General features: G+C 43.8%; 1 protein-coding gene across 6 annotated transcripts in view; it reads right to left on the minus strand.

Annotated features, from left to right (window-relative positions):
* LPP (LIM domain containing preferred translocation partner in lipoma) overlaps positions 1-25,973 on the minus strand; it is a 715,450-nt gene that overhangs the window by 416,565 nt on the left and 272,912 nt on the right. Inside the window, exon 1 of one of the 6 annotated variants that reach the window (XM_033958128.1) lies at positions 21,577-21,596. The exons of 4 other annotated variants lie outside the window; for them this stretch is intronic. The gene's annotated coding sequence lies outside the window, so the exon portion shown is untranslated. Of the gene's footprint in view, positions 1-6,008; positions 6,105-21,576; positions 21,597-25,973 lie in introns of those variants that run through there. One more of the 6 variants, XM_033958127.1, reaches the window with a different exon arrangement.

Here is a 25,973-nt window from a genome sequence, read left to right on the forward strand (position 1 = left end):
AGAATTCTCAAACTGGCGTTTTGCAGCTATCTGGGTAGCTCTCCAAATTGAAATGAAGGGTTTCAGTGTTTAATGTATGGAACCCATATCTCTGCCATCTTCATCTGGGCAAACTGGATGGGCCATATGGCCTTTATCTGCTGGCAATTTATAATATATATTAGATAAACTGTCATCTATTATTCTGGTATTCTAAGTATTCCACTGTGAGGGCTTTTTCTGAGGGGGTACCGAATACCAGCACATTTTCCAATGCTTCATAAAAATGACCTATGAAGTAATAAGGGGGGACAGGAGGTGCGGACTGCCCTGGGCACGGTGTCGGTGTTGGCGCCTCTGCGCCCCACCATACCACACTCACGCCATCTCTCCCCCCGCCCCTCTGTAGATCTTCCTTAGCGCAAGCAACTTCTCCTGCCTGTTGCTCGCACCAGCCTGGTTCCCCTCTGAACCACTTCCGGGTCATGGGGCCAGGAAGAGGCATCAGAGGGAAGTCCAACGCTGGTGCGAGGAGCATGCTGGAGAAGTTTTAGAGGTGCGGAGGAAGGAAGAGCATGAGTGTGAAGTGGGGGTGAGGGTGGGGGCACATGGGGGCGCCACCATCCCGCCACTGGTCAGGTTCGCACACTCAATGCTGCCTTTTCATGGATTCTGTGGCTGGTTGCAAGGGTCCTGGATACTGTGGGGTGGGTCCCCCAGTCATTTATTTATTTATTTTTTATATCTCTTCTATTCAAAGCAGTTTGACATTCAGCTACTCTAAGTATTTCTCCCTGTCTGTCCTGGCAGGCTCACAGTCTATGGAACCTGGAGCAGTGTGGGAATTGAACCCACAACCTCAGGGTGCTGAGGCAGGGGGTCCTAAGAATGGCCTGGTATTTGAACACCGGCTCCAAAAAAAAAAAAAAAAGCACAGCTCACTATCCAGTGATTTCATTTCTCTAATATCTTCCATTTTTATTCTAGCAAACTTTAAATAAATATACTATTCAAACTTGAAAATCTAACAAAATAAAATACGGTGATGTGAGAAAGGTTTTCCCCCCTTTTCATTTCCCGTTTTAATCTTTAAATATTTATTATGCAGTTTACATAATTCACAAATGCTAAACAAAGAGTACCTGAGTAAATACAATACGGTTTTTACAATTGTTATTTCATTTATCCGCAATAGCGGTTATTAGCGCAGGGAGCCACGCTGAATGCTCCGAGCTGCTCCTGGCGCTTATCGAGTTTCTATGAGTAGCACGGAGCATTCAGAGGGGGTTAAGGAGACTTTATCCAACATCCAGATCACCCACGTGAAAAAGGAACTGCCCCTAAACTAGTTGTACCACCTTTAGCAGTAATAATTGCAATCAAATGCTTTCTATAATTTGGCATCGGTCTTTCACGCGGCCGCTTTAATTCAGACAGGTTTAATCAGGTTTGGTTTCAGGTCCAGCCACAGCACCTCTTCTGGGTCCAAGTCAGGGCTTTGACTAGGCCAGTTCTAAACTTCCACTTTGTTTCTCCTCGGCCATTCGGATGCAGACTTGCTTTTGTGTTTTGGACCATCGGTTTGCTGCTTAACCCAGAAATGCTGCAACTTCTGCTCACACCCAGATATGGCTGGTCCTTACCCTTGAGAAGTTTCTGCTACACTCCCAATGAATAGGCATTGAAAGCAGTGCATGCATATTCATTGGGGAAATCCTGAAAACCTGACTGAATTGCATCCCTCAAGGAGGAACTTTGAGATCCCTGTGCTACATTGTAGAATTTGTGGTTACTTTAATATTGGGAGGTCCCGAAGCAGCAGAGATCCCCACACCATTACAATGCCATCACCCTGTTGATATGACTATTAGTATGATCTTCTTATTGTATAATGTCGAATTTGCTTTCTGATAAATATAATGGGACCTGTGTTGTCCAAAAAGTTCTACTTTGTCCATAAAACATTATCCCCAAAGGACTGGAGATTACCTAGGTGTGCTTTTACAAACTGAGATAAGCATTCATAACTCTTGAACAGAAGTGGTTTCCGCCTTGATACGGTCCCACAAATCCACTTTTGCCCAGTCTCTTTATTATGAGGTCCTGAGCACTGACCTAGAGAGGCCTGCGGTTCTTTGAATGTTCTTCTGGGATGTTTTGTTAGTTCCCGGATGAGTTGTTGCTGCACTCAAGAGTAATTTTGGCAGGCCGGCTGTTCCTGGAAAGATTCACCAATGTTCTAAGTCGTCTCCATTTGGAGATAATGGCTATCCCTATGGCTCAACCATCAAGAATGATATGAGAATGAACATCAAGCAATTGAAAGAATCCGTGGAAATCAGGGAAGCGTAGCGAGCAAGTGTTGGATGTGATTGAATGAATAGTAGTCGTAGTATGGAGTTGCTGAGGTTTATAAATGGTTAACCCTTTCCAGACTGATATATTTGAACAACTTTTTCCTTATCTCTTCTGGAATTTCCTTTGATTCTTGCAGAAGCTTTGGATGAATACTTTACTCTCGTACAAGCCTGGTTGTGTTCATTTCATGGAATCTAATTATCAATAACATTTGGTCAATTCTTGATTGTTCTTTAATAAATGTTTATGTTTATTTACAACACTTGATTTTGGACTAGGCAAGTCTCGGCGATGTACACAATTAAAGTTCATAAAGCCATCAGAAAAGAACTCCATTAAAAAGGGGAGAGAATTTCATTTAAAGAAAGAAAAAAAAGACCAAACTCAATCCAAAGGTCAGAGAAAGGAGAAAGGGGAGCAGATGTCAACTAAACTCAAGCTTAAATTTATAGACTGGGTCATCTTCATAAAAATGAAGCTCGACTCGGTTAACAATCATAAGGTGAACCAGCCATGATAAGATAAAAATTAAAAAGAAAAAGTGAAAAAGAACCGAAAGACAAAAATGACCGTAAAGAAAATGAAACCGAACGAGTTGCTAAATGCTTAGAAAATAAGAAGGTTTTCAGAGTTTTATGAAATAGCTGAAGGGAGTTTAAGTCTCTTATCATAGATGGAATTGCATTCCAAGCCTCCGTTAATTTAGGGTTCCTTTTACGAAGGTGCGCTACGCGTTTTAGCGCGCACTAGCCGAAAATTTACCACCTGCTCAAAAGGAGGCGGTAGCAGCTAGTGTGCACGGCAATTTAGCACGCGCTATTCCACGTGTAAAGGCCCTAACGTGCCTTCGTAAAAGGAGCCCTTAAATATGTAAGAATTCACCAGTTTTCCTTTAGATCTAATACCCTTAAAAGAAGGGAAAGAAAGTTTTAATCTTTGTGTATTTTGCGAATAACTAGAGACTCCTTTCACTAAGCTGCGCTAGCATTTTTAGCACACACAGGAAATTACCGCGCACTACGCTTCTAGAACTAACGCCAGCTCAATGCTGGCGTTAAGGTCTAGCGCATGCGGCAATGTAGCGCGCTAGACCTTATGTGGCTTAGTAAAAGGAGCCCTAGATCTTTGAGCGTTCCAGAGGTATAAAGTTTGGCTTTGTGGCAGTCACGCCAATCTCTCTGTGCTAATTTGGGCAGGGCTACATGCCAAATGTGTTTCGAGGCCTACTTTAAATGTTGTGTAAGAAATTTCAGAGTGAATTTCCAGGGGCAATTTATTCCACAGAAATGGAGCTAAGAAAAAGAAGGCCCTAGCTCATATAGGCTTCCAATGTGCTCCTGACAGGGGAGGGAGAGCCAATCGATGATCATTAACCCTTTCAGGACCATAAGGATCGTAGGCCAATTTTTGTGGTTTTGACGACATTTTTATGGTAAAAAGGGCTTGCAGATGCCAAAAAATTGATTTTTTTTGTGAAATATCATTATTTTTTTTAAAAAAAATCAAACTTCTGGCTTATGGACAGTGTGGCAAGTGAATCTTCTCGTCAATCTGGCAACGACGCTAAAGAATGAATGTCGGAACCAGTTTGTTTACATAAAGGCAGTATCCTATGGAATCCGTACATATCAAATTTAGAACTGTAGACTATCCCAATCAAAATTGATAGGATTTTAAAGTTATGGGACAAATATGTCCCTTGGTCCTGAAAGGGCTACGTGTAGGCACTTAAGGTATAGTGTCATCTGACAAATAGTCTGGAATTCCCTCACGGAACGCTCTAAAAGTTAAAAGCAGGACTTTGAACTGTGCTCCAAAGGGACCAGGCAGCCAGTGCAAGTGGAGAAACAAGAGGGAGTAACGTGATCACAAAGTTTAGCATTACAAAGAAAGCGTGCTGCGGAATTTTGAAGCGACTTCAGCCTTTTAATAGCTGGTTGAGGTAAATCTTGCATAGACCACATTGCAATAATCCAAACGCGAGGTCACAGGAGAACGAGAGAGAGTAAGCAAAGTATCAGAAGTAAGGAAAGGACAAACCCTATAAAGCCGACACAGTGTAGAGGAAATGTGTTCATGCAAAGGTCAAACATGAGTCAATAATAACTCCTAGATACCTGAAAGATCTCGTAGGCAGCTGGACTACACCAAAAAGAATAGCAGTAACAGATGGTGGAGGAATGTAACATGTGACAGTTTTCTCAGTGTTGTCAAGAAGCCAACCAGCCACAGCCTCCAAACAAAATCGTAAGGGTTTAAGGTTTGTAGCTCTAGGGCAGAGGTGGGCAATCAGTACACCGACAAATCCACGCACGACAATTGTGCTCCAACAAATGCGCCCCGACAATTATGCGCATGGACAAATGCGTGCACGATAATTGCGACCCGGCAAAGATATCTAGAAGGCCCTGATTTGCTCAGACTCCTCAAGCCCCTCCCAAGGATAAAAAACAGAGGGTATGGTTAAATGGTCATTTTTTTTCTCAGTGGAGGAGAGTAAACAGTGGAGTGCCACAGGGGTCTGTACTGGGACCGGTGCTATATAACTTATTTATAAATGATTTGGAAATTGGAACGACAAGTGAGGTGATTAAATTTGCAGATGACACTAAACTGTTCAAAGTTGTTAAAACGTATGCGGATTGTGAAAAATTGCAGGCGGACTAAAGCTTACGATTTGGGCTTTTTCAAACTACAATAGATGCGGATCAATTTTTTACTATATCAAGATTTACAAAGACTAGGGGACACTCGATGAAGTTATAGGGAAATACTTTTAAAACCAATAGGAGGAAATATTTTTTTCACTCAGAAGAGTTAAGCTCTGGAACACGTTGCCAGAGGATGTGGTGAGAGTGGTTAATGTAGCTGGTTTTAAAAAAGGTTTGGACAAGTTCCTGGAGGAAAAGTCCATCAAAGGCTATTGAGACAGACATGGGAGAAGCCACTGCTTGCCCTGGATTGGTGGCGTGGAATGTTGCTACTATTTGGATTTTTGACAGGTACTTGTGATTTAGATTGGCCTTCGTGAAGACGGGCTACTGGGCTAGATGGACCATTTCTCTGACCCAGTAAGGCTTTTCTAATGTTGTTTTAAGTAGGTTCTTCATGTTTACATGGGATACAGAGTTATCAAAATTAACATTACAGGCTATTATACTCGTACGCAGAATTACAAACTGCAAATTTCCAGTGTCAGATACTGGGATTTGATTATACCGCTGGGAGAAGAGTGTGGTGTAGTGACTGGAGCTATAACCTCAACACCCTGAGGTTGTGGGTTCAAACCCTGCCCTGCTCCTTGTGACCTTGGGCAAGTCACTTAATCTTCCACCTCTCCAGGTACATTAGATAGATTTTGAGCCCACCGGGACTGAGAGGGAAAACATTTGAAGCATGTAAAGCGCTTTGAGTGACCTTCCAGTCTGTACTTCCCAATCAAGTGTATGTTGAACTAAATTCACACTGTGCGTGTAAATTCAGGATGAATAACCTGTATTATATTTGTAACCCATTGTTGACTATATATTATGCATATTAACCTTCTGAGCTCTTTGGGGAGGATGGGATATAAAGCAAAATTAATAGAAAGGTGATATGCAAGTCCCAATTCCCCACCCCCGTTTCCCTTTCTGTGGATGCAATCAAAGAGCAGTTCACGTGTTATACACCTGGGTCAATGGAGGGTTACGTGACTTGTCCAGAGTCACCAGGCCACTATTGCCGCTGCTGGGTCAGACCAGTGGTCCATCGGGCCTAGGATCCTGTTCCCGCGGTGGCCCCTCGGTCAAAGACAAGCATTCGCTATTTCTCCTGTAGTACAGTCTATCCCTGGGGCCTTTCGCATGGAGCATTAGTGGTCAGCAAATGTTCCTAGAGAAGAATGCGGTTGAGAAAAAAATCAGATCTGAAGGTTGTGTTATGGGGAGCTGTAAGACTGGCAACAGAAAAAGAGGCCAGACACTTGGACAAATCGGTCAGCATCAACTAATTATACAATACACCAAAGATGGAGGAACAGGAGATGCAAACTGTTACTGCAGGAATTCTATTGCTGAGCTCAACATAAAAGAATACTTTAAAAATGAACAATTCATGATAGATTTATTACCACATAGGAAATTGCTCTCTCAACTTGATCTACGGTATGTTATTCTCTCTGTCCATAGTCCGGTCTAGGATCCTACCACACCCTCCAGATGTAAAAGCTCAGCATTCAAAATATGCGGCCAAAGGAGGATTTCTTTGCTCTCCCTGTTGAAAAGAGGCTACGTCTTGTGGAGAACAGGGGCCAAGCTTATCGAACATGAACCGGAACTCCTTCCTACCGAAATCCTGCCTACAGTCTAGAGCAGTGGTTCCCAACCCTGTCCTGGAGGAACACCAGGCCAATCGGGTTTTCAGGCTAGCCCTAATGAATATGCATGAAGCAAATTTGCATGCCTATCACTTCCATCATATGCAAATCTCTCTCATGCATATTCATTAGGGCTAGCCTGAAAACCCGATTGGCCTGGTGTTCCTCCAGGACAGGGTTGGGAATCACTGGTCTAGAGACTATGTGTCAGCAGAGATTGTTGATAGATGACCATAGAGAATTTTGGGTTGCACATCATGGAGCTGAACTACGGTAGTATAAAATCAACCCTCATTTCCATCAGAAATGTAAAACTCTGGTAAAATACGGGACAGTCATTTGATTTAAGAATCCTGAGAAGTCCAAGCAGAAGAAGTCCAGCATGTTCTGTGGTCTACTGAGAGTTTCTACTGAGGTTTCATGCATAGGTCTACCTTCCTTCCTAATGACAGGAATGTGGGCTTCAACGGTCTTGAAGAGTGGTCTAGAGGTCTGCACGGGAACGGGGATCGCGGGGATCCCGCGGGTCCCGCGGGGATCCCGCGGGTTCCCCCCCTGGCCCACGGGACTCCCACGGGGACGCCCCCTGGCCCACGGGACTCCCACGGGGATGCCCCCCTGACCCACGGGACTCCCACGGGGACGCCCCCTTGCCCACGGGACTCCCACGGGGATGAAAACAACCTACCTAAATTCTGGCGATGCAAGCATGCAGCTTACAAGTCTGGCGTCGCGTCGGGAAATAGCCATGTTGAGCAGTGAGCTCAGCACGTACACAGATGAAAGCCTTGCTTGCTGATTGGTCCGGCGGCCCCGCCCCACCGTGCCGCCGGACCAATCAGCAAGCAAGGCTTTCATCTGTGTACGTGCTGAGCTCACTGCTCAGCATGGCTATTTCCCGACGCGGGCATTAGGCTGTTTTTTGTCATTTCGGGTGGGGGATGGCAGCGGCAGCGGCAGCAGCAGCCTGAAAAAGAAATCATCCTGGCCGGGTTCGGTGTCATGCTCCGGAGCTTCTACAGCCTTCCTATCTCCCTCTCCCTTCTACCTGCGGCTCTCTTCGGCAACTCAGCAGCAACGATCGACACAAGCTTCTGGCGTCGGGGCCTACCCTCTGCGAGTCCCGCTTGTTTCAACTTCCTTTTTCCACAAAGGTGGGACTCGTAGAGGGAAGGCCTCGATGTCGGCAGCTTGTCTTGATCACCGCTGCTGACGAGTTGCTTAAGAGAGCCGCGGAGCAGGGGGGTGTTGCCAGGTGCAGGTAGAAGGGAGAGGGCCAGATGCAGGACTCGTGGGTGAGGGAGGAGAAGAGAGAGGGGAGAGAAACAAAAGGAAATATTTCATACTGGGCTGGGCCGGAGTGGAGAGAGGGTGGAAAGATTCTGGCTACAGGGTGCAGTAACAAAGGAAAAGGGGGGAAAGCTGAAAATGGAGATAGTGACACAAAGAAGAGAAAGGGTAAGCAGGACCTTCTGAATAAGGATAGAGATACAGAGGGGACATGAAGAGGAGGTGAAATAGAGACATAGAAGTAATGCTGAAAAAGTGTGTGTGGGGGGGGGGAGATAAAGACATTGAAAGGGCAAATGGTGAATATGGGGTAAAGACAAGGACAGAGACAAATGAAGATTCTGAAAAAGTGGTGAGATAGGGATATAGGTGAGATGGACACAAAGAAGGGTGATGCTGGAAAATAGGTGGAATGGTAATTCTGACAGACACAGAAGGGAAATGCTGGATCAAGGAGAGATGGGGCTCAGGCTGGATGGAATGAGGAGAAATGCCTTGTTGGCCCGGAACTTCCTCTCCTACGTCAGAATTGACGTCAGGGAGCGGAATGCTGGTCAGCGCGACGCTTCTGCAGGGAAAGCTTGGGACAGCGGTGGCTTGGGGACTATTCCCCGATGGCGGTGGCAGCAAACCGAGTGGCTTGGGGGAGGGCACGGAGAAAGAAAGAAAGGGGGCAGACAGAGAGACAGAAAGAAGGGGGAACAGGGAGACAGAAAGAAAAAGTTGGGGGAGAGAATGAGGTCTGGAGGAGAGGAAACATACAGGAGGCTGAAAGAAAGGAAGAAAGATTGGATGCACAGTCAGAAGAAGAAAGTGCAACCAGAGACTCATGAAATCACCAAACAGCAAAGATAGGAAAAATGATTTTATTTTCAATTTAGTGATCAAAATGTGTCTGTTTTGAGAATTTATATCTGCTGTCTATATTTTGCACTATGGCTCCCTTTTACTAAACCGCAATATTGTTTTTTAGCGCAGGGAGCCTATGAGCATTGAGAGCAGCGCGAGGCATTCAGCGTAACTCCCTGTGCTAAAACCTACTATTGTGGTTTAGTAAAAAGGGAGGGGGTGTATTTGTCTATTTTTGTATTTTGTTACCGAGGTGACATTGCATAGAGTCATCTGCCTTGGGAAATGTATATGGCAGATATCTTTGTTTTGTGTTCAAAAGAAAAGGAAATGCATTTCTGGTTTTATTTCTACAGTGTTGAAGTACTTGTTGGCCCTTGCTGTGACTGGTGGGGATCCCCAAGCACCGCCAGCAGAGGACCTCCTCTAGAGATGGTCAGAACTCCCCTCCACCAAGCGCAGCAGTCGCTGGCAGCATCCATGAGCCACTGAGGTGCCAGCATCTGTGACTCAGGGACGCTACTGCTGCCTGCCAAGCTTGGCAAAAGGGACCCCAGGCCAACTGCAAAGGAAGTCCTCAGCTGACAGTTTGTGGGTTCTCATCAGCTGAGTATTTATATTTTATATTTACATTAGAGGTTCTGGTAGAAACCCATTTACAAAGTATGTATTCTTCCCAATTAATATTTCCAAATTAATAGTCTCTTTGCTTATTTGTAAATGGGTCTCTACCAGAGCCTTTAATTCAGTAGCATAATTAAATAAAATAACTATTTCTGAAGTTTATAGGGAAGGATGGTGACGGAGGGGATTCCTCGCGGGGACGGGTGGGGACGGAGGGGATTCCTCGCGGGGACGGGTGGGGACGGAGGGGATTCCTCGCGGGGACGGGTGGGGACGGAGGGATTCCTCACGGGGACGGGTGGGGACGGAGGGATTCCTCACGGGGACGGGTGGGGATGGGTGGGATTTTGGCGGGGACGGATGGGGACGGGTGGGATTTCTGTCCCCGCGCAACTCTCTAGAGTGGTCCCCAGATGGAATGCCATCCGGCGACACTTTGTGTTAACAGATACAAGCACAGAAGCCTGCTCTGTGGGTGCTTGAGCACCCCCAATATTGAGCAAACTCCTCGTCGGGGTCGAGGACGGGGTGATTTCCATTGGGTTTAGCACCCTCAATGATTTTTGAGAAAAGTTGACTCCTGTGGGTTCAAATGGAGGCCTTCAACACTTCTAGAACTATCTGACTATCAAGACAGTTTGCAGTATAATACCACCAGGATCCAGCTAGAAGGTCTGGGGGGTAATTCTGTACAGTTAGGCACCGAAAATACATATGCTACGTGCAAATTCTGTAATAGTTTAATAATAATAATAATAATAATAACTTTATTCTTCTATACCGCCATAGTCCGTTTATTACTTGCAGTCTGCCTTTAACAAGGCAATACAAGTTCACATACATAATGAATATAATAAACCAACATGCATATAAAATCAAGAAAACAATTCCCATCATAGGTGGAGGGGCGTTTTCAAAACATACATCTAAGTCTGATTTGGAGTTGGGAATAAGAAAATGCCCATTTTCGAAAAGCAAACCACCATACGTCTAGAATTTAAAAAAAAAAAAAAAATCCTCTATCTGGACGTCCAGGCCATTGGGACGCCAAGACGTCTATCTTTAAACCATATTTTCCAACAAAATTTCATCCAAGTCCTAAATACCCAGAACAAGACCATTTGGATGGGGTGGGGCCAGTTCTGTAATGGAATGGCCACCCAGACATGGCAACAGAGCAGCGGGACACCTTAGAGGGCTCTGCTGTGAACTTCACAAAAACGGTGCCAGATAAACATCTCACCAGAACTGCCTTATAGGTTACGGTGAGCCCCCCCCAAAACCCACTCTACTCACCTGTCTACAACCCCAATAGCTCTTATGGCTGCAGGTAGCACCGATATGGCAGTTGGCAGTAGAGTAGGGTTTTGGTGGGCTCACATTTTCCACCATGAATTTAGTAGTTAGGTTAGAGTGGCTTATGGGCCTGGCTCCTCCTCTCTATGGTTCACCAGCCCACTCACCAGGCTACTTAAAACACCTGTGTGCAGCTCTACTAGGCTTCCCCATACCAGATGCTGCTGTTTTAGAGACTGGTATGCACCTTTTCGTTCTCATTTTTTTGTGGTGGAAGGGGGTCAGTGAGCACTGGGGGGTGTCTTACTTTGATGTGTACAGTAATCATCTAGTCAGTTTGAGCACCTTTGTGGCAATCAGACCCTTCTAAAACAGGTCTAGTTCCAAACGTATAAGTTCCGTCGAGGATGTCTTGCAAATTGTTTGATAATTATCGCAGCGAGACGTCCACGTCTAACCCGCCCTCGACACTGCCCAAAACATGCCCATAACACACCTCCGCCATGCCCATCTCGTGCTCTGAACATACAGAGGCTGGAATACCTTGGTAGACGTACAAAAAGACGATTTCGATTATCGGCACTTGGACGTCCAAGTGCTGATTTAGGATGCTTTATGGACGTTTATGTTTTTTGATTATGGGCCTCTTAGGCATCAATGTCCATGTTCCACCTTACAAAATAAGTGTTGTTTCAACAATTTCTTAAAAGTGCATAAGTCCTTCTGCTGTTGAATATAAACTGGAAGTTTATTCCATTCCGTAGGACCTGCGCACAAGAAAACACTGGTTCTTATTGCTTCTAAGTACAGCTCTTTTCGGGTAGGAACAATTAAGTCGCAATGTCCAGCAGAGCGTAATGCTGTAACAAAATCAACACTCATGTTCCACCAGAAATGTCAAAGTCTAGTCAATTAAGTATGTTTTATACACTTAACTTGAGGCAAAAGCACTAACGCCATGTCAGAGACTGGTGTAAATATTTGCACGTAATATTCTGTAACCTCAGTAAGTGCTGGGCGCACTCCTGACCTGCCCAAGTCTCCCCACATCCACACCCTTCTAAGGTTATAGAATTACGACTACCGTACATGTAATTACGTGGGTAAATGCTAATTATTGTAGTGGAGAGCCATTATCAACGCCAACCATAGTCAATTGTTGGTAGTGTCAATTAGCACCTAATTTAACAATAAAGCTACCTGTGTAATTGACATTATTATACTCTGCATGCTGAGTATAGCGCTGTGCACGCAAGATTATAGCATGAGAGGATAAGTACTGTAATGGATGGAGTGCACCTTAGTAGAAAATTTAAATCTTCATGAGCTTAGGAACTGTTTGTTCAACATATGCCAGTTTTCTCTTACTTTTTCACCGGAACTGTGACTCTTCTTATAGCTATCGTTTTTGGGGTTCTGCCTGCTGTTATCAAGAGAAGCAAGCAAAAGGAACGCAAATACTGCATGCTGCAAGAGAACCAAATTAGACTCTCTCAAATGCTAAGCTTTCCAACATACCCAACTACTCAACTACAACTGCTCCAGTCAGTCATTCGCAATGAGAAGGGAAAATAGACCACAGCTGCCTCCCAGAAACACTGAACAGCTTTCCTTCTCTTCTATGGGTTGTAATTATTTTCTCTCAGTAAAACTGGCCATTTACCAATAAGTTATTACATGTTAACACTGTTAAGGCTTTTTTTTTTTTTTTTCTGCAGGCTCTGTGATAATCTGGATAGTCGTTCTGTTAATCTACTATGGATCCCATACGTGCAGTGATCAATCCATTCCCGCGAACTGGACACAGCAGTGAGAATACTTACAGCTTTGAGCACCTCCCATGTGGAGGCGGAGCCCAGTGCCTCCTCCAGTTAAGTCCCAAAGCAATCGATCTCCTCTAGAACAGAAGACAAAGAAGGAGGGGAAACGGGTAATTTCCCCGCATGCAATAACTAATTCTGTTCTGCTCTATAACTTAGAAAATAAGAATCAGAACAATTCAACATAACAATCAGAAAACAACCATAGAGAAACAACCTGCTGTGTGCAACTTGTACGAACACTAAGGGAGCCAGAGGCTGAGGAATACTCATTCCGGATTTCTTGGTGTTTAGCTGACAGGAAGAGAACTCCAGACCTAGAGCACAGAAATATCTGAGGCAGAAAAGCAGGTGAGACAGAATAGACAGAGGGTGTGCCGTACAGGATCCATACTAGATTAGCAGAAAGAAGATTATCCAGGTAAGAATCTAATCTTTTATTCTATTGCATTTACTCTGGATTCCGTGCATGAGGTAATATACCAAAGCAGTGACTGATGTCTAGGGTGGGACAGAAGAGACTGCTCTCAATACCAAGCTTACAGGAATTCTATGAGCATTGGAGCTAATACCGCCGTGACTGGTGTTTAAAAAAAGCCTAACGCGGCTTCATAAAATGGGAGTTTTATTTGTAAACCAGTTTTTAATTCATTCTATTTTTTAGCCCATCCTCCCAAAGGAGCTCAGAACAGGTTCTCAAGCATTTTCCCTCTCTGCCCCGGTGGGCTCACAATCTATCTAACGCACCTGGGGCTACGGAGGACTGAGTGACTTGCCCAGGGTCACAAGGAGCAGTGCGGGGTTTAAACCCACAAGCTCAGATAGGCTACACACAAGGCAAGCACTGTACAGGTACTTACGAAATTTTCATTGTATAACACTGTACCTAAAAAACTCATCTCTCATCCAAGATTTAAAAATAAAATAAATGTCTTCTTGCCGTAGACCTATCTCACGAACAAAGCCAAGGATAGTTAGCTATGTTTAATTGAAAATACTTTCTTATGTATTCATCTCCTCTATGTGTATTTTAAAACAATTAGTGCTGCGATATATACTGTATTGACCTCACAAGCATGAGAGTCGGGAAAAAACAAATGTCACAAAAAGCAAACCTGTTTCAAATAATTAGAAGTTCTAAAGCAAGATGGTAGAGGCACGAAAAGCCCTTCCAGAAAGGGTTATGGGAGTTTAAGACAAACATGAGATGAACACAGGTTCCTCAGTTGCTAGAACAGTTTCCCAAGTCTATCCTGGGGTTCATTTTATAAAGCGACGCACTGAATGCAAAGAAGCCCATTCAATTCCCATGGTCTTCTTCGCATTCAGCGCACACTACAAGGGGCCGCTGAAAAGTTCTCAGCCCAACCAACAAAGTTGGGGCAGGCTTCGTCGAGGGTTATACACATGGAGGGGCATAATCGAAAGGGACATCTAAGTCCGTTTACGTCCATATCACAAGTTGTCCAAAGTTAAAAAGAGCCTAAGACACATTTTCGAAAGATAAGTCCAACTTTTTTTTACTTTCGAAAATCGTTTAATTATACATCCTGCCGATCTGATCGTCCAAGCCACTAAATCGTCTATCTTTATACCACATTTCCGTCCAAGTCCAAAACGCCTAGAACAAGCCCTGTTGGACGTGGGAGGAGTCTGCAAAGTGATGGACTGCACACCCAGACATGCCACCTAAATAGTGGAGTACCTTACAGGGCACTGCTGTGAACTTCACAAAAAGGGTGCCATGGCTTCTCCTCACCACATCTCCCTTATAGGTGATGGTGAGCCCCCCCAAACCACCTCCAGCATCCCCTAGACCCACTTATCTGCCACCCCAATAGTCCTTATGACTGCAGGAGCCACTTATATGCCAGTAAAAACGTGTTTTGGGGGTGTATAGGGGAGTGCACATGTTTAAGTATCAATGCAGTGATTACAGGGGCTTATGGGCATGGGTCCTCCTCTCTATGGGTCCCTAACCCACCCCCAAGACAACTTAAGCTTCCTCTGTGCTGGACGACTAGGCTTTCCTATGCCAGGCAGCCAGGTGATGATGGTCTGGAGGCTGAAATTTAACGTTGTGAATAAAATTTTTATGGGGGTGAGGGGGGTTGGTGATCACTGGGGTAGTGTGTGGGGGTCTATGTTATGTGTTTGAAGTGCTTATCTGATGAGTTTAGGTGGGTTTTTGTGACTTAGACCATGTTTTAGATGGTCTAAGTCACAACGTCCAAGTTCCATCTAAGCTCTGTTGTAAAACTTTTGGTTTTACATGTTGTAGGACTAAGTCTAAGCCAACCCACGTCCAGCCCAACTCCCACCTTCGACACACCTTCCGAAATGCCCCATTTAGCTTTGGACGTTGAGTGGCACTATGAAGGCCTAGGTCATTTAGAAATACGTCCAAAACCCGGTTTTATGATCGGCGCTTGGACGTTTTTGAGAAATGTTCTTCCAAGTGCCGACTTAGGCCGGTTTTTGGACGTTTTTCTCGTTCGATTATGAGCCCCTTAGTCCAGCGATTTGCTACTTTTTTTATGCCATCGGAAAAATATGGAACAAAAAGATTAGAAAATCGCTGGACTAAGGGCTCCTTTTATGAAGCCGCTTTAGTGGTTTAACACATGTAATAGCGCACGCTAATTTGCCGGCCACGCTAGCCGCTACCGCCTCCTCTTGAGCAGGCGGTAGTTTTTTGGCTAGCATGAAGGTTAGCGCTCGGCTTCGTAAAAGGAGCCCTAAGTGCATAGAGCTCAACGAAGCCTGCCCCAACTTTGTTGGTTGGGCTGAGAACTTTTCAGCGGCCCCTCGTCATTGTTAGAGTTACTTTGTAAAAGGAATTCTTGGAGGCACACCAAACCAATCTGGTTTTTGAACCCACACACAGAAGTTGTCTCCTGCATATTCATTGTAGGAGTCCTGAAAGCCCTGTCTGCTGGGTGAATCTCCAGGATGGAGTTGAGAAACGCTGACTACGGTAAGTGCTAGAGACCCTGAGTGGAGTAGAAAGAGGAAAAGTGGATCGATTTTTCACTCCATCAAAAATTACAAAGACTAGGGGACACTCGATGAAGTTACAGGGAAATACTTTTAAAACCAATAGGAGGAAATTTTTTCCTTAAGAGTATTAAGCTCTGGAATAAATTGCCAGAGGTTGTGGTAAGAATGGATAGCGTAGCTGGTTTTAAGAAAGGTTTGGACAAGTTCCTGGAGGAAAAGTCCATAGTCTGTTATTGAGAAAGACATAGGGGAAGCCACTGCTTGCCCTGGAATGCATGGAATGTTGCTACTCCTTGGGAATTCCGCATGGAATGTTGCTACTCTTTGGGGATACAGCATAGAATGTTGCACTCTTTGGGGTTCCGGAATCTTGCTTACTCTGAGATAATGGAATGTTGCTACTCCTTGGGTTTTGGCCAGGTAGTAAAGACTTGGGTACTAGGGACTAGGGACTTGGCCAGTTCTAGGCTTGATGGACCTTTGGTCTGACCCAATAAGACTATTCTTATGTTCTTATGCATGTGCTTTGAAAGATCTTAGCATTGTGTTCACTTCATCCAATGAGTGCAATTGGACTGCCATAAAACATGTCAAATTAGTTGACATTTTTAGACATCCTAGCAGAAACGATAAAAAGGCAGGCCAAAAATAAATTTTGAAATGATGCTTGCCAGAGAGAGGAAAATGAACAGTGCAAATCTATGAACACTGTTGCATTTGTGACTAAGAATCCAAGAGGCACTTAAAGAAGAAAAGGCTATTACAAAAAATAAATTCTTTGCTTTGACATTATTCAAGAAATTATTCAGAGCATACCTACAACAGAACTGGTTTCGGGGGGGGGGGGGGGTGTGGAGATAGTAGAGAGTCAGAAGATCTGAGATAAATACAATGAAACTATTGCATGTATTAGAGCAAACTTACAAGCTAAAAAGCAGAAAATCACCAGGACCTGATGGACCTTTGCACCTGTGTTCTAAAATTACTCAAATATGAAATCGCAGACCTGCTACTAAAGATCTGTAAGATATACCAATAATCAAATTTTTCCACTGTATTTAAGAAGGATAGCAAATGTAGAATTTTTAAAAAGGCTCTGTGGGGTGATCCAGGAATCTAAGAACAAATGAACCTGACATCACTGAGGCAATACCTCCAACAGCATGTGTTCCAACGCCAGTGTCACAAGGTCATAGGCTCTCATTGCTACTCCAGTTTACTTTCCTCTAACAAGGAAGTGAAAATGATAAAATTAATCCTTCTATCTTTTCACCTTCAGAAGATGTTACATAGGGGGTCTTTTACTAAAGCATGCTAGCCGATTTACGCACGCTAAATGCTAACGAGCTATATTAAAAGACCCCCTAGTTTGGACAAAGTTGCTAAATCATTTCCACACTGCGAACTTTCAAGTTATCAGTCCGTTCATTTTGGTGTAGTTCGCTGAATCTACTCAGCCTCCTTTAAACCACCTCGAACTGAAAGGCTTTCGCAGTATATAAATAAGGATTTTTGTTATGTTATATCAAACTTGACTTTAATCCTTCTTTTTTTTAAAAAAAATATTCTTTATTCATTTTAAAATCAAATACATAGTGCAAACAATTAAACCAACAAGTAATATATCCAACTGCACTTTGTTTCAATCAAATACTATACAATTATTAAATCCCACCTCCCTCCCCTCCCTCTCCCTCACCCTCCCTCCCCTCCCCTCCTGGATATATATACCAATCTTTCATAAACCAAAGGGAATTAATATTACCATATCATAACTTACAATATTTTGTTAATGGGTCCCATAAATTTGACAAACGGACTCCCACCAAAAACTATAATTCAAATTATCCCAATTTTTCATTATCATCCGCATGGCCACTCCTGTCATGATACAAAGCAATTTGTTCTTATTTGTATTTATAGGTTTCTTAGTGAACAATGTCGTTCCAAATAATATTATATCGTATGATATTAATAGTGGAACTTCCAATATTAAAATAATTTGACCCCAAATGGTTTTCCAGAAGTTGAGTATCAAAGGACAGTAATAAAGCAAATGATCTAACGTCCCTATATCAAGATGACAAAGCCAGCATCTATTAGATTTCAAACTATCCAACCGATGTAACCTAACCAGGGTCCAAAAAGATCTATGCAATCAGAAAAACCAAGTCTGTCTCGTAGATGCTGACGCTGTACATCTCATTCTCCAATTCCAAATTTGTGGCCATTGAGATGCAGAAATTTGCTGCTTTGTCTCAGTACTCCAAATGTCTCTAAGACAAGTTTTTGGGTTTTTATTCAAAAAATCAGATATTAATTTATACCACTGGGCAGCCTGATGACCTAGGTCCGTAATATCAGACTCAGAGCGGAGCGATTATCAATGGCGCTATGGACAATGTCAGGTACACCTTGAGTTTTTTTCATAGGCAGAGACTGTTGACACAGTGTGCAGATCAGAAAACATACACACCGTTTCATTACTAATATTACATGTGGGAAGAAAAGCACAGCGGCTCTGCAGGATGCAAAGTGAAAGCCCACGCCAATAGTCAGTGAGCACTTTCCAAACAAACCATTTGCTCCCTGAGCTCTTGCAGCAATAATTGTAGCCGTGGTTCTGCATCAGCTAAATTGCCAGTGTGGATAGCATTTTTAATAACTCCAACAGCAGGCACATTAATAAATATTAAAAGGTGATCGCAATGTGACTAGACATTCAAATCAACACACTATAGCAAAGGAAAAAAAAAACACATGTTTTCTTGTAGAAGAAAGGGGTTAAGATAAGAACATAAGAATAGCCTTACTGGGTCAGAACAATGGTCCATCAAGCCCATACCTGTTCTCACAGTGGCCAATCAAGGTCCCTAGTACCTGGCCAAAATCCAAAGAGTAGCAACATTCCATTATCTCAGAGTAAGCAAGATTCCGGAACCCCATAGAGTAGCAACATTCCATTATCTCAGAGTAAGCAAGATTCCGGAACCCCATAGAGTAGCAACATTCCATTATCTCAGAGTAAGCAAGATTCCGGAACCCCAAAGAGTAGCAACATTCCATTATCTCAGAGTAAGCAAGATTCCGGAACCCCAAAGAGTAGCAACATTCCATTATCTCAGAGTAAGCAAGATTCCGGAACCCCATAGAGTAGCAACATTCCATTATCTCAGAGTAAGCAAGATTCCGGAACCACAAAGAGTAGCAACATTCCATTATCTCAGATTAAGCAAGATTCCGGAACCCCAAAGAGTAGCAACATTTCATTATCTCAGATTAAGCAAGATTCCGGAACCCCATAGAGTAGCAACATTCCATTATCTCAGAGTAAGCAAGATTCCGGAACCCCATAGAGTAGCAACATTCCATTATCTCAGAGTAAGCAAGATTCCGGAACCACAAAGAGTAGCAACATTCCATTATCTCAGATTAAGCAAGATTCCGGAACCCCAAAGAGTAGCAACATTTCATTATCTCAGATTAAGCAAGATTCCGGAACCCCATAGAGTAGCAACATTCCATTATCTCAGAGTAAGCAAGATTCCGGAACCCCAAAGAGTAGCAACATTCCATTATCTCAGAGTAAGCAAGATTCCGGAACCACAAAGAGTAGCAACATTCCATTATCTCAGAGTAAACAAGATTCCGGAACCACAAAGAGTAGCAACATTCCATTATCTCAGATTAAGCAAGATTCCGGAACCCCAAAGAGTGTAACATTCCATGCGGAATCCTCAAAGAGCGGCAACATTCCATTCAGAATCCCCAAAGAGTAGCAACATTCCATTATCTCAGAGTAAGCAAGATTCCAGAACTCCAAAGAGTACAACATTCCATGCGGAATCCCCAAATAGTAACAAGATTCCGGAACCCCCAGAGTAGCAACATTCCATGTTACCGATCCAGGGCAAGCAGTGGCTTCCCCCATGTCTTTCTCAATAACACTACTATGGATTTTTCCTCCAGGAATTTGTCCAAACCCTTCTTAAAACCAGCTATGCTATCCTCTCTTACCACAACCTCTGGCAACGTGTTCCAGGTATTTAAGCAACAATAATTTCATTTAGAGGTAGGTATCAATATCATCAGTCTGAGAATCACAGGTTTAGTCACTACTACAACTATTACTATCACTTATATAGCACTGAAAGGCATATGGAGCGCTGTACATTTTGATTTTTAGTATTATGGTCCCTGCTCGGAAGAGCTTACAGTCTAACTTGGACAGACAGACATTACATTTAGACGGTCCCTGGGGAGAGCTGTTTATGTCAGTAGCGCTTGGTTTGTCTGTTCACTAACATACCTGAAGTAAAGTCCCGGTTTCAACTCTTTCTAGGTTGCAAATAAAATTAAGTCTGGAGGTGCCATGAGGTCCCCAACAGAATGGATTCTAGCTCTGTTCTTTATGGGCTATTCATAAAAGTCTCCAAGCTGATTAATTTTTGAAAAACCATCTATTGAACATTGGCTAAACGGTTTACAATAAGTTTTAGACAAATATAACTTAAAATTTAAAATAAACATAAAATCAAAAGTATAGTGTAGTAAAGAAAAGGTCCCATTTTTTGTAAAAAGTGGTCCATTTGTACGCAACAATCTGTTGGTTTAAATAAATTTTGCCTCTATCCTTGGTCAGAAATATGGGGCAGGCTTTTCAAGGCCTCTATGTCCGGCGCCTGCCTTTTACACGAATCGTGCCTACGGAGGCCCAATGCCACTTCCGGCACCCTAAAGCACCTCTGTAGGCACGATGCAGGCGCTGGCAGGCGGCTAGATTTTGCCTTTTTAAACTGCTTTTTTAATTTTTTTTAAATGGCAGTTTCAACTTAAGTTAGAATATGAGTCGCTCAGCCTCGCGTAGTCACAGCTGATATTGTGACGTCACAATGCCTCGCTCCACCAATAAGAGCCAACCTCCTCAGTGATGTCACAATGGCTTGGATCACCTTTATGACTTATAGCAATGATTTTGATTTCTTTATTTACGGAGGGAAGTTGTCAATGTGGCTACTGTTAACCCCAGTTTATTAGCAACTAGCTCTCGATGCGCAAAAATAACAGGAGTTAGTGATAAAATAAACCGTCTTAATCATTATAATAAGTATATAATAATTAATCATAAATTATAATAATCTAAGAACAATAATTATAGTATACTGTGGGCTCCTTTTACGAAACCGCGTTAGCGGCTTTATCGCACGCACATTTTTAGCGTGCGCTAACCCCCGCGCTAGCTGAAAAACTACCGCCTGCTCAAGAGGAGGCGGCCGGCAAATTAGCGTGCGCTATTACGCGTGTTAAAACCGCTAACGCGGAGCCCTGTAGGTGCCATGGACACGTGCTCGCGTCCTTGCGACCTGATGAATTGCAGATCTAAAAAGAAATCGTTTTTGTGCTGGTCCGCAAAGGTCCGCCAGCGTCATCCCCATGGTTTCTTTCAACGTGTCCAGCCATCAGGCGAGGAGGGCGACCTGCAATCAAATTACATTACATTAGAGATTTCTATTCCGCCATTACCTTGCGGTTCAAGGTGGATTACAAAAGATATAAAGAATGGGGGTATAAAAAAATATATAAAAATGGGGATATAAAAAAATGGCTGGACACGTTGAACACGACCATGTAGATGGTAGAAATAGGTAAGATTCTCCTATATTTAGTTCATGTATTGTAACACCATTACTGGAGCTCGTGCAGACCGCTCAGATTTGACTCCACAGTCATTGCTAGCGGCGTCGGAGCTTCCAATAAACACTTCCCCCGTGTGTTTGAAAGCATAATAAAACAAGCTGAAATTAACGTTTTAAAGTCTCTTGTCTTAAGTGGTTGAAATTATTCTCGCTAAGAGCGGAGAAAAATAACGCGCTCGTCACTCCACCTCCAGACGACTTCAGCATCAGGTCCGCCACACTGTCAGAAATCACAAGTCTTTCTGTTAAGAGCTTGATATCGGCATGCGAAGAGAGGGAATTTACTATTAACATCTGAATTTCTTACTTGTAGGGCTTGAAAGTAATATCTGCCCTCCCTCCAATCCCCCAACCATTTCTAGGCAGGTTGTACTGCAATTAGCAGGCGAAGATTCCTGTGTCTAGCGGGTTCAGACATCATTTTGCAAACAGCAGGCAGTCCTGTCGAGAGGGCTTCTCAGCCCCATCAGAACTCCGCACCAGGCATGGTTGAAGTCATTAGGATCTAATGTCTCACTCTAGCCTTCGGGCTGTTGCAGAGTTGAAGCAGCCAGCCATGTGGCTCAGCACGGAGAGGTAAAATTAAGTTGAACACAGAGCAAGCTCTTAATAGCTAGGAGACATCAGGGTAACGCTGCTTTTGTCTGCAAAGGCAGTGCCCCAGACGTTGCTGGCATGCAGAGAAGAATGGCGGCTTGATTATCCAGCCGAAAAGTTTGAATAAAAAAAAAAAAAACTTTCCCAGCATTAACCTTGTAAAGTACATTAAAGTGTCCCCCAAAGAATCACACAACCAATTTAAAAGGGAACTTTCATTTCATATATAATGAAGGCTTTTTGGAACAAAATATAGGGACCCGGCTTGCTTTTGTATACCACATTATCAGTTTAATCATGGTTCGGTAACGTCTAGACGGCAAACAATCGTTGACATCTGGCTGAAATATTAACTTCTGCCAAGTATTTTAATATTTCAAAAGCATTGTTTGAAGAAAAGACGGAACGGAACAGACTTCAGATTATTCACTACCAGTGGTGTAGCAAGGGTGACAGGCGCACCTCCCCAGCCCCCACCCCCTTCCTTTCCCCCGTACCTCCAGTTGTTCACCGCCGCGAGGAACTTCAACATGCTCTGCGCAACCCCGGCGGCTTTCCCTCTGACGCCACTTCTTATACACGGCACCCAGAAATGGCGTCAGCGGGAGAGACAATGTGGTCACAAGGAGCCCGTTGAAGTTCCTCGCAGCAGTGAACAACTGGAGGTGTGGGGGAAGGGAAGGGGGTGTGTGCGTGGCGAAGGGAGGAGGGGGAGGAGGCGGGGTGCCAGAGCCCCCACCCACATGGTGCACAGCCTCCCCCTTGCTACGCCACTGCCCACTTCAAACCTTCAGGTCCACAAGGGAACGAGATAAGGAACGTGTGATCAGACTGTCAGCAGGAACAAGCACGGGAATGCTTTCGAGCTCACACTAGGTTAGGAATATTTCACTCTTATCAACCACCCACCAGTCCTCTCAGAAAGCTCATGACCTGAAAGTGAGCAATGCAAAGCCTCTATGCTAGGCCAGGGGTTCTCAACCAGTCCTTGGCAGTCAGATTTTTAGGACACCCACGATGAACATCCGAGACAAATTTGCATCCAATGGAGTTCGTGTTTTGGATGGTGAGGAGGGATTGCAGAGCCAACAGAGCTAGTACGGGGAGACAGAGGCGGGGGGGGGGGGAGGGTATTGACCTGGCTTCTCCAGCCTAAGCTCCTAAGCCTTTTTCAGAAAGGTCAAGGAGCATGGAAAAAGCCACCACCTGCTGGAGATAGAGTATACTGGAGAAGGTGATGGATCACAGCTTTGGTGCTCTCTATCTCCGCCTGCTGGTGGATGGACTTAATCCATGCATCTGGATTTGTCTGCTAATGATGACAGGGAACATGAATGAGACAGATTTGCATCCAATGGAGTTAGTGCATTCAGCTTTATATCATGAATAATCATAGTGGGTATCCTGAAAACCCAGTGGGTACTAAGAAAACAAATAGAATGTTAGGAATTATCAGGAAAGGAATGGAAAACAAAGATAAAAATGTTATAATGTCCTTGTATCGCTCTATGGTTCTGGTCACCATAGCAGAATTAGAAAAGGTACAGAGAAGGGCGACCAAAATAATAAAAGGGATGGGGACGAGTTCCCTATGAGGAATGGCTAACGTGGCTAGGGCTCTTCAGCTTGGAGAAAAGAAGGCTCAGGGTTGATATGATAAAGGTCTATAAAATAACGAATGGAAAGGGTAGATGGAAATTACTTGTTCACTCTTTCCAAAAATACTAGGACTAGGGGACATGTGTTGAAGCTACTAAGTAGTAGATTTAAAACAAACTAGAGAAAATATTTCTTCACACGTGTAGTTAAACTCTGGAATTCGTTGCCGGAGAATGTGGTAAAGTCAGTTAGCTTAGCGGGGTTTAAAAAAGGTTTGGATAATTTCCTAAAAGGTCATTATTGAGATGGCTTGGGGAAATCCACTGCATGCAAATCTGGCTCATGAATATCCATTGAGGGTACCCTGAAAACCTTACTGGCTGGGGTTCCCCCAGGACAGTTTTGAGAACCACTGTCTTAAGGCAAATCCCTTCAGAGAACTCCAGAAGCTTCCAAAATGAATCCTTTTACTTGGAATTTTCACAGGGGCATAATCTCAAATGCAGCTTAAAATATCAGCATTCCTGGCACAATCTTTAAAATATCTACCAAATCCAAAGTGTTCTTGCAAATAAGGCTCTCTCTTTAGCCAGACTGAATGGGATAATGAATACATTGCCACAACACAACAGAAATCTACTACATGGGTGAGGTGGGAAAGACAGCCAGCTCAATGAGAGGAAGTGGGAAGATACTGCAAAAACCAATAGGAGGAAATATTTTTTCACTCAGAGTATAGTTAAGATCTGGAATAGAGAATGACACGGTGACAGAATGTTCCCGTCCTCGCGGATAACCGCGGGAAACCATCTTCATGTCATTCTTTAAGGAGAGAGGGAAGAATCAGAGTATGAATGGCCACAACCACTGGCCCGCAAGCTTTGCTTTGAAGAATGCTGGTGTAGAAGGACCGAGGTTGAAACAGACACTACAGAATGACAGTCTCTGGTATCCAGAGCAGATATTGTGATGTCATAATGCCTCATTCCACCAATGCCTAAGAGCCAATCACATCAGTGATGTCACAATGGCTTCATTATCTTTGGCTCAAATAAGAATCAGAGTATGAAAGGCCACAACCACTGACCTGCAAGCTTTGCTTTGAAGAATGCTGGTGTAGAAGGACTGAGGTTGAAACAGACACTACAGAATGACAGTCTCTGGTATCCAGAGCAGATATTGTGATGTCATAATGCCTCATTCCACCAGTGCCTAAGAGCCAATCACATCAGTGATGTCACAGTGGCTTCATTATCCTTGGCTCCCATAAGAATCAGAGTATGAATGGCCACAACCACTGAGCCGCAAGCTTTGCTTTGAAGAATGCTGGTGTAGAAGGACTGAGGTTGAAACAGACACTAGAAAATGACATGGGATTATTTCCCACGGTTATCCACGGGGACGGGAACGGTGATGAATTTTGTCACCGTGTCATTCTCTACTCTGGAACACATTGCCAGGGTGGGTAACGTAGTTGGTTTTAAAAAAAGGTTTGGACAAGTTCCTGGAGGAAAAGTCCATATTCTGGTATTGGGACAGACATAGGGAAAGCCACTGCTTGTCCTGGGTTGGTAACATGGAATGTTGCTACTATTTGGGTTTTTGCCAGGTACTTGTGACCTGGATTGGCCACCATGAGAATGGGCTACTGACTAGCCTTATGTTAAGAGCAAAGCCTGGATAACTTCTGCACTCTTCCACGTCAGACCGCCTTCATTAAACACACAAATTCCCAGAAGCCACAGGGAACCTCTTCAACCAGGCCTCTGAACGAGAGGTGCAAAACCCTGGGGCTACAGCACAATACGGAAGTCTTTTCTCAACAGTATTAGCCAGCAGTATGTGCCACAGGGCCAGCTTATTCTTACAGGCCCTGCGGTACATAAATGACCCTAAAAATGATCCAACTTGTGCCCCTTGGCACGGAGCAAAGCAGGAGAGAAAATACAGCCAAAGCTTGTGGAAGTGCAGTAATGAGCTCATCAGGAAATAAGCGCAGCAGGAGACAAGACCGGCTCTGTATCTGCTCCCTTTCTGCACATTTCCTATGACAAGCTCTGCTCCCTCCTGCTATCCTAATTTCTATCCTTTCTGGAAGGGGCTTTTTTGACCATTTCATTTCTATTTCCTTGTGAGGCATAATAACCTCTTATTTCTAGTGCTGTGAAATACAACTTCCAATTATCAAATTAGCTCTGTAGATGGAGGCCTCCTGCTGACAGGAATATTGCAGACAGAATTTACCTGGCCCAGTCCTCAGAGCCTAAAGAGAAATCAATTTACTGTCTCTTTTAGGAGACTTTAAATAAAGTGGGAGCAGAAAAGATCCTTGGGGACCGACAATGGTGAACGCTGGGGTTCAAAGGGTCGAAGATGGTTCACCCAACCCAAAGTAAAAGAATCTGTTTATAAGGCAATGGGATAATCTAGCTCGTACAGCCTTGGAGGTGCAATAAAAACCATCTTTAACGCCAGTAAATTTGATCACGTTACCTAGGGTTACCAGAT

Source organism: Geotrypetes seraphini, chromosome 9, assembly GCF_902459505.1.
Source record: "Geotrypetes seraphini chromosome 9, aGeoSer1.1, whole genome shotgun sequence".
Taxonomy (NCBI): Eukaryota; Metazoa; Chordata; class Amphibia; order Gymnophiona; family Dermophiidae; genus Geotrypetes; species Geotrypetes seraphini.